Source organism: Eriocheir sinensis, chromosome 27 (genome assembly GCF_024679095.1).
Source record: "Eriocheir sinensis breed Jianghai 21 chromosome 27, ASM2467909v1, whole genome shotgun sequence".
NCBI lineage: Eukaryota > Metazoa > Arthropoda > Malacostraca > Decapoda > Varunidae > Eriocheir > Eriocheir sinensis.
In genome coordinates this window covers 14,500,353-14,507,536 of record NC_066535.1, presented here as the reverse complement: position 1 = coordinate 14,507,536, position 7,184 = coordinate 14,500,353, and positions in this window count along the sequence as shown.

Sequence of the window (7,184 nt, the reverse complement as noted above, 5' to 3'; positions counted from 1 at the left end):
CCAAGGTTGGCAATAATTCCTTTCCTGCTCCTCGCTCTAATATTTTTTTCCCTCCTTGAGTAAACTATCTGAAGTACCGAGGGTTTTTTTTTCTATTTTAAGGCAAATGTATTACACCTGGACCTTCGTTTCTCTCTCTCTCTCTCTCTCTCTCTCTCTCTCTCGTTGCATCATCGTTTATCATCGTCTTTTGTTGCCCAGGTTAATGAGGCCTTGCTGCTGCTGATGATGATGATGATGGTGATCGTTAACATTCATTTGCTTTGTCCGATGAATGAGTGAATAGAATGTCAACTCTTTCTCTTGTTCACCTCTTCACTGACTTACTCATTAATTCATTTACGAAACAAACTCTTCCTTGTTCACTTGTTTGTTGACTCGTCTATTAATTGATTTACTAAACGAGCATTAATAAACAAACTCACAAACAAAATGATGAAGTGAATAAACTAACAAACATGCTAAACAAAACCAAAGTAGAAAAATAAAGGCAGAAAAACAGAAAAGGATGAAAAATAAATTAAAAAACAAACATACATTAACAAAACAAACAAGTAAAGAAAGACAAAAACAAAAAAAACATCAGGAACAAACAAACAAACAAACATACGTAAACAAAACCCGGCAAATAAACAAACAAACAACCAGATAGATAGATAAGCAAGCCAGGCAGGTGCGGGGGAAATACCAACTCAGCCTGCGTGGTATCTCTGTTAAAATGTCAAGATAAGCTCCCAGCGGCGGCGGGTGGCGCGCGCCGCTGCTCACCCTCCCTATAAGGTCGGCGGGGACGTGAGCGCGAGCCGGCCTGACGTTCATGATATAAGTGGGCGCAAACAGCCGCTTCTTTCTTGCCCCGCCTGAGGTTGGTATTGTCAGATGCTCCCACCCCTCACACCAACCATATCCAAAGACCCAACAGGAGGTTAATCGAGTTCTAATGAGTGTTCTTTTAGGTTCACGGTACAGAAGAAGGCTCAGACTACCACCAGGGTCATAAAAGTACCCCTGGAAATGCCCTAAACTCCCACGAAAGACTAGTAAATTAACGTGTTTTTGAGCGCAGAAATGTTTAAAAATATGGCCCTCTGAGACTTGTGTTGCTCCTGGGGACTCCATTTAGTTTATTGCGTGTTCTTCCTTTTATGCCTTTCCTTGATATATCTAGTAGTTTTTATTTTATTTTTTTAGGGAGGAGGAGTGTTGTCTCATTTACGTATCTCTTTCTTCTATTTTTATCGTTTTTCTTTTGTTTGGGGTCTGTTTTCTTTACTTTTTGTCTTTTTCTCGTTTTTCTTTTGTTTGGGGTCTGTTTTCCTTACTTTTTGTCTTTTTCTCGTTTTTCTTTTGTTTGGCGTCTGCTTGCTTTTACTTTTTTATTCTTTTTTCTCGTTTTCTTTTTGCTTTTGGCCTGTCTCATTTATTTCTTTTTCTTTTTCTCGTTTTTCTTATTTTGGTCAGTCTCATTCACTTCTTTCTTTTCTTTTTCTCGTTTTTCATTTTCTTCATTTTTTTGGTCAGTTTCGTTTACTTCTTTCTTTTCATTTTCTCGTTTTTCTTTCCTTTGGTCTGTCTCATCTACTTATTTTTCTTTTCTTTTCCTCCCTTCCTCCACTCTTATCCACCTCGTTTTCCTCTTCTTCTCTCTCAATTATTCCTTTTTTTTTTTTCTTCCTTTCTCCACTCTTATCCACCTTATTTTCCTCTTCTTCCTCTCTCTCTCTCTCAATTATTCCCTATTTTTTCCTCCCTTCCTCTACTCTTATCCACCTCGTTTTCCTTTTTCTCTCTGGCCTATTTATTTATTTTTTTTCCTTTTTTTCCTCCTTTCCTCCACTCTTATTAACTTTTCTTCCTTTTCTTTCTCTCCCTGATTTATTCCTTTTCCTTTTCTCCCTTCCTCCACTCTTATCCTCTACGCTTTATCTTTCCTCCACCCTTGCCTCTCTCCTCCCTTCCCCTCTCTCCTCTCTTATCTCTCCTCTCTCAACCTCCTTCTCTTCTTCCTCACTGTCTTCACTTCATCTTCGTCTTCCTCCTTCCTTCCCAACATGTCTCCTTCACCCTCTCCCTCCCTCCCTCCCTTGTTAAGCTATGTAAGGACTGATGTAATCCTGCGCCGGTTGAGTTTTATTTGTTTATTTATTCATTTTTATTGTCTGTGTACTCAAGAACTTTTAAACATCCACAAATTACTTTCCTTTAAGACGCCATTTGCCTATTAAACGATTCATGCTCGGTATTCTCAGACCCTCCGGAATCTCACATCAACTGTTTTCAAAGACCAAAATGGAGATTAATCGGATTTTAATGAGTGTTTTTTTCACCCTAGTGGCACAGGAGAAGGGTCAGACTAATACCAGGGTCATAAAACTATCTCTGTAAATGCCCAAGACTTCTACGAAAGCCTTGTCAAAAGTATGTGGCCCCATCTCTCTTTTGTATACGTTTCTAATATTAGGGTCATAAAACTATCTCTTCAGATGCCCAAGACTTCTACGAGAGCCTTGTCAAACGTATGTGGCCCCATCTCTCTTTCGTATACGTTTCTGCTATCTCTGCAAATGTCCAAGACTCCTACGAAAGCCTTGTATGTGGCCCCATCTCTCTTTGGTACACGCTTCTAACATTAGGGTCATAAAACTATCTCTGCAAATGCCCAAGATTCCTACGAAAGCCTTGTTAAATCTGTGGCCCCATCTCTCTTTGGTAAACGCTTCCGCTCACCCTTGAGAACCCCGCGTTTTGCCTTGGCCTCCACACAACTATTAAACTAACAAGAACCTCTCGTTTTGCGCGAAGGTTGAGCTGGTGAAGAGGCCGCGCGTCATGTCAATTTCGCGCCAGAGAGAGCAAGAGAGAGTTTCAGTTTCGCGAAGTTTAAACATTATTATTCTTTTGTTGCCCAGGTAGATTTTCAAAGGGGAGGGATAACAGAAAACAGTGGAATGAATAAACTAACAAATATATGAAAATGAAAACAGGTAGATAGATTGATAAGTAAGACAGGTGTGTGTGGAGAAAGATCTGGTGTGTTGAGTGTTCTGGTTCGCGCTAATGTGAGCAAAACCCTTGACCAAAACATTGAAAGTCAGGAATCGAGTATCATTTTAACTTCGCGTCCTTCCAAAATCGCAGAGCAGTAAAAGGGTTAAACATCATTATTATTTTTTTTACCTTTAAGAATACATGTGTTGAGTGTTCTGGTTAGCGCTAATGTGAGCAAAACGTTGAAAGTCAGGAATCGAGTATCATTTTAACCTCGCGTCCTTCCAAAATCGCAGAGCAGTAAAAGGGTTAGACATCATTATTATTTTTTTTACCTTTAAGAATACATGTGTGGAGTGTTCTGGTTCGCGCTAATGTGAGCAAAACGTTGAAAGTAGAAGAACCGAGTATCATTTTAACCTCGTGTCCTTCCAAAATCGTGTTGTGTGACCTCGCGGAGAAGTAAAACGGTTAAACATCATCATTATATATTTTTTTACTTATAAGAATACATGGTGAAGTGTTCTGGTTCGCGCTAATGTGAGCAAAACGTTGAAAGTAGAAGAACCGAGTATCATTTTAACCTCGTGTCCTTCCAAAATCGTCTCATGTGACCTCGCGGAGACCTGGAGGTGATAGGTTTTCGTATTCATTAGTGCTGTTACAAGGCTCGGCGTGGTTGTGTGATTGATTTGTACTTGTTATCAGTGGAGACAGTAACAGTGCACATACACACATTCATATATACACACATTCACTTCCACTCTACATCATTCTTTCCTTCCTCGCTTCTTTATCCTATTCCACCTTCATCCCCCTCCTCTTTCCACCCCTTCGTCCTCTTTCTCCACTCATCCACCTCTTCCTCTTTCTATTTACGTATTCCCTTTCTTCCCTCTTCCTCACCCCAATCTCCCCAACTTCTCCACCCTGTTGCCTCTCCTACTGTTGTTTCTCTCTCTCCCTCCCTCCCTCCTTGCCCTGTCTCCTTCCTTCCTTCCCCCCTTTTTTCCTCTCCCTTGTTTTTACCATTTATCCACCCTTCCACTCTTTCCTCCTTGCCTCATTCCTTCTCCTTCCCTCCCTCCCTCCACCCTTTCCCTCCTTACCTCCCCACTTTGCCTCCACTTCTTGCCTCCATTCCTCCATGCTTAACTTCCACTCTTCTCTCCTTGCTTAACCTACTCCCTCCTTTCCTCCACCCCTCCCACCCTTCCCTCCTACACTCCTCCCTCCTTTTCTCCACCCCTCCACCTACCCTTCCCTCCCTCCCTCCCTTGCTGTTATGTGATGTCGCTGATGTAATAATGCGTGGGCCGACTACGCTTCTTTTTTTTTTTCTTTTTTTTTTTCTCTTGATTGAATGTACTCAGGACTTAGCGACGTGGACAGGGAGGTGGTGGTGGAAGGGGAGAGTGGAAGTGCAGAGAGAATGTAATGCTGAAGTAAGTGGAAAAAATCACCTCGCATATTTTACCGATTTGCAAGATGGTCTCAATTTAGGAGCGTGTGTGTGTGTGTGTGTGTGTGTGTGTGTGTGTGTGTGTGTGTATGTGTATGTGTGTGTGTGTGTGTGTGTGTTGGCAGGGGCTTTGCTATGCCGTCTGGATTCTTCATGTGATTTGCTTTTCTTTCTTTTATTTTCCATATAATTCTGTGGTTTGTGATGGGTAAGCACTACTACTACTACTACTACTATTACTATTACTATTACTACTACTACTACTACTACTACTACTACAACCAACTACTAATACAGCTCCCTATAATTGCATACATATTCATAGTAACAGTAATTTAAGTTAGAGTATACCATTTTTAACTCCATAAACAACAACAACAACAACCCAACCCAACACAACATAAGCATCCCAACTAACCAACCACAAAACCACAACCTTACCATAACCACCCAATCCCAGCATTCCTCTTTAATCACCCAACCATCCTTAACCATCCTCGCATCCTTTTATTATCCCTGTCTCTGTGTGTGTATACTTTCCGACTCTCCATCCATCCTAGCATACCGCCCAGCCAGCCTCTCACCCCTTTGATCCTACCCTCCTCCCCCTCCCCCCTTCCTCCATGTGGCAATAATGGTAATAGTTTGTTGCATATAAGGCGAAGGGGGGAGGGAGGGGGTGATTGGGTCCTGGTCCTCGCGGCATGCTGGCAAAAACTAGTAGGCGGGTGAACCGCTACTAGTAATGGTAATACCTGTTGGGTGGCGCACAGGTAACCGCCGCTCCACCTGGGTCGCGTGTGTGTGCTCGGCGGGAGGTGGAGTGAGTGAGTGAGTATGTGTGTGTGTGTGAGTGAGGTGGATGAGTGAAGAGAGAGAGAAAGGGGGGAGGTGGTGGATGAGGGTGGAATAGGATAAAGGAACGAGGAAGGAGAGAATGATGTAGAGTGGAAGTGAATAAATGAAAGGCTTAATTAAGGGAATAAAGAAAAGGAATGGCAAGAAGGAATAAAGAGAGGGTGGAGAGGTAAAAGTGGAGGAGAAGGGAGAGGGGGAAGGAAACAAAGAGAGGGAGAGAAAGAAGGACAAAAATAAATAAAGAAAGAAAGGAAGTAAAAATAGAGATAGGAATAAAGAGATAAAGAAACAAAGAAACAATGAAAGACAAAAATAGAAAGAATGAAGAACAGAGAGAGAGAGAGAGAGAGAGAGAGAGAGAGAGAGGACGTGGGGGCAACAGTGGATAGCGCAACAGAACACCAGGGAGGAGGCACGACAGGTGTGTAATTAATTTGACGGATGGAAGGACAGGTAATCCCCTCCACCCCTCCCTTCCCTCCCCTCTTCTCTCCCTCTCTTTTTTTCCTCCCTGGTTTAATTGATCGACGCAGGTGAAATTAAAAGACCCTAAACACCTGTCCCATCATGTCCTCGTCCACCTGCATAGTACTTTTTTTTTTTTTACTTACTTCCTTTACTTCTTTACTTTACCTCTCTACTTTTTTTTTTACTTATTTAACTTCTATTACTTTTTCTTATACTACTTCTACTCCTAAATCTTTACTTCTTTTTACTTATTTTACAGCTTTTACTTATTTTCCTCTGCTTCTACTTATCTTTCTACTTGTAATACTTTCCTGCCTTTACTTAATCTCCTCAATTTTCTAATTTACTTACTTTGTTAATGTATGATTGCGCGTTTCCTTCTTCCCTTGATTCCTTTATTTCTGCTTCTCTTCCCTCTTTCTCTACTTGCAAAATGAGGAGGAGGAGGAGGAGGAGGAGGAGGAGGAGGACAGCTAATTGGTGTGAATGTAATGCTGTCAACATCAAATTGAAAAGAACACACACACACACACACACACACACACACACACACACACACACACACACACACACACACACACACACTCCAGCCTCCACGTACACGCGATCAATGCTTTACTGCAGTCACTGTTACCCCCTCCCCCCCTGCTGCTGCTGCTCTCTCTCTCTCTCTCTCTCTCTCTCTCTCTCTCTCTCTCTCTCTCTCTCTCTCTCTCTCTCTCTCTCTCTCTCTCTCTCTCTCTCTCTAATCCTTTCTCCCTTTCACCCTCTCCCTTCCTTTTATTCTCCCTTCTCATGTTGCAAATCTCACCCGCCACCACCACCATCACCACCACCACCACCGCCACCATCACCACCACCACCACCACCACTACCACCATCACCACCATCACCACCACCATCTGGCAACCACTCTCGCCTCAACTCACCTTCCTCACCATCACCACTCTCCACTCACCACCACCATCACCACCATTGCCACAACCATGAAAACAGCACCACCACCAGGACTTGTGTGCACCCCCATCCATCTCGTGATTGACTGTTGAGGGTTGACAAGTGGATGAATGGGTTGGTTTACAGGCTCTCCCCTCGTCTGTGTGTGTGTGTGTGTGTGTGTGTGTGTGTGTGTGTGTGTGTGTGTGTGTGTGTGTAATCTTGAAAACGGATGAAGAAATGAGTGAAAAATATATTAAAAGAAAGAAAACTAAAATAGAGAAAATAAAACTGTTGCTCTCATAACTAAAGAAAAAAATACATAATACGAAAAATAAATGATAGGTGGAATATATATTTTTTTAGCTATCTTGATAAGGCCCTCTTATTATTATTATTGTTGTTGTTGTTGATGGGTTGGTTGTCAGGCTCTCCATGTGGTGTTGTTGTGTTCTTCCTTTCTTTCTGTTAA